This window comes from Mauremys reevesii, unplaced genomic scaffold, assembly GCF_016161935.1.
Source record: "Mauremys reevesii isolate NIE-2019 unplaced genomic scaffold, ASM1616193v1 Contig4, whole genome shotgun sequence".
NCBI lineage: Eukaryota > Metazoa > Chordata > Testudines > Geoemydidae > Mauremys > Mauremys reevesii.
In genome coordinates, this window is record NW_024100851.1 from 953783 (window position 1) to 956178 (window position 2396).

The 2396-nt window shown below is 50.5% G+C and overlaps 1 non-coding gene across 1 annotated transcript; it reads right to left on the reverse strand.

Annotated features, from left to right (window-relative positions):
- Positions 1-462: 462 nt before the first annotated feature.
- On the reverse strand, positions 463-535 carry TRNAK-UUU. The gene has a single exon. It is a non-coding gene; the product is annotated as a tRNA-Lys (tRNA).
- Positions 536-2396: the final 1861 nt, after the last annotated feature.

Consider the following 2396-nt stretch of genomic DNA (forward strand, 5'->3'; position numbering starts at 1 on the left):
CAGTGTGGCTGTTTAAATTGGGATTGAGAAGGGTGAAGAGGAGCAGATTCTGGCTGGGAGTGAGGAGCAGTGAGCATAGGAGGGACTGAGGGTTGGGACTGAGGGGCACTGGGAAAAGAGGGGACATGGGTTTAAGCTAAAGAGCATCTTCATTTGGGGATCCAGCAGGACAGGGGAAGGCAGCAGGTGATTCTAATTCCTTAGGGATATTCTGTGTGTGTGTGTGTGTGTGTGTGTGTGTGTGTGTGCGCGCGCGCGCGCACGCGTGCAGGGAAGGAACATGCTCTATGCCCAGAGGCCTTTATTCCTCCAGGCTGCAAGGACAGAGGGGCTGTCAGGAAGTTGACCCTTCAAACCCAGACACAAAAAGGCCTTTCTGAGGAAAGGCAAAATCCTGGAGAGAAAAAGTAACATCAAAGAGGACTCCAGCAAGAGAGTGTAAGATCTTGGTGAGCAGTTTATCACCTGACCAGGGACTTGAACCCTGGACCCTCAGATTAAAAGTCTGATGCTCTGCCCACTGAGCTAGCCAGGCTCCCGAAGAAAAAGACCAGGTTGGTGCAGAGGAGAAACTAGTCAAGAAAACAAGAGCAGGAAACAATAGGGGAAACCTGCTGCTCTCTCTGGCCTGGTCAACACTACGAGTTTATATCGAATTTAGCAGCATTAAATCGCATTAACCCTGCACCAATCCACACAACGAAGCCCTTTATATCGATATAAAGGGCTCTTAATACCGGTATCTGTACTCCTCCCCGACGAGGGGAGTAGCGCTGAAATCGGTATTGCCATGTCAGATTAGGGTTAGTGTGGCTGCAATTCGACGGTATTGGCCTCCAGGCGCCATCCCACAGTGCACCATTGTGACCACTCTGGACAGCAATCTGAACTCGGATGCACTGGCCAGGTAGACAGGAAAAGCCCCGTGAACTTTTGAATTTCATTTCCTGTTTGCCCAGCATGGAGCGCTGATCAGCACAGGTGACCATGCAGTCCCAGAATCAAAAAAGAGCTCCAGCATGGACCGTACGGGAGATACTGAAGCTGATCTCTGTATGGGGAGATGACTCTGTTCTATCAGAACTCCGTTCCAATAGACAAAATGCCAAAAACATTTAAAAAAAAATCTCCAAGGCCATGATAGACAGAGGCCGCAACAGAGACTCAACACAGTGCTGAAACTTAAGGAGCTGAGAGAAGCGTACCAGAAAGCCAAAGAATGAAATGGACGCTCACGGAGGGAGGGGCGATTGACAAGTGTAGCTATCCCACAGTTCCCGCACTCTCCGAAAACCATTTGAATTCTTGGCTGAGTTCCCAAAGCCTGAAGGGTCAAAAACATTGTCACGGGTGGTTCAGGGTATATGTCATCACCACCCCCGTGAAAGCAAAGGGGAAAAATCATTTTTTGATTTATGTCGACTGGATGCTGCTGGCAGATGTGGTGCTGCAGCGCTACACAGCAGCATCCCCTTCCCTTCCATTCCGGCCGGCAGACGGTACAGTAGGACTGTTATCCGTCATCGTTGTCCCGTGAGTGCTCCTGCCTGGCCTCCGTGAGGTTGCCCCCTGGGGGCACCTGGGCAAAATGGGAATGACCATTTACTCTCTGGTTCTTTAGTAGGTTTGCCCGATAGTCCAGACAGGACTGACTCTCCCATTAGACAATACTTAAGGAAGGGAATGACCTGGGGAGTCATTCCCATTTTTGTCCCTGTGACCCCAGCCGACCTCACCAAGGCCGGCCAGGAGCACCCATGACAGCAGCAGACGGTACAGTATAACTGGCAACTGTTATTGTCAACTTGCAAGGCAGCAGACAGGACAGTATGGCTAGTAACCGTCTCTGCTAACTTGCAAAAGGCAAGGGGATGCTGCTGTGTAGCGCTGCAGTACCGCGTCTGTCAGCACCATCCAGTAGAGATACGGTGACAGTGAAAAGAGGCTGAATGGGCTCCATGGTTGCTGTGCTATGGAGTCTGCCCGGGCAATCCAGGGAAAAGGGTGTGAAATGATTGTCTGCCGTTGCTTTCACGGAGGGAGGATGGAGTGACAACATTTACCCAGAATCACCCACGACACTGTTTTTGCCCCATCAGGCGTTGGGATCTCAACCCAGAATTCCAATGGGCAGGAGAGACTGCGGGATCTATGGGATAGCTATAGCATAGCTACCCACAGTGCAACGCTCCGGAAATCAACGCCAGCCTCGGTACATGGACACACACGGCCGAATTAATGTGCTTACTGGGGCTCCGTGCACTCGACTTTATACAATCTGTTTCCAAAAACCGGTTTCTGTAAAATTGGAATAATCCCATAGTGTAGACATACCCTGTGGTTAACAACTTTGGTGGCTAATTGAAAGGCTGATGGTTCAAACCCAAGTGAAGATG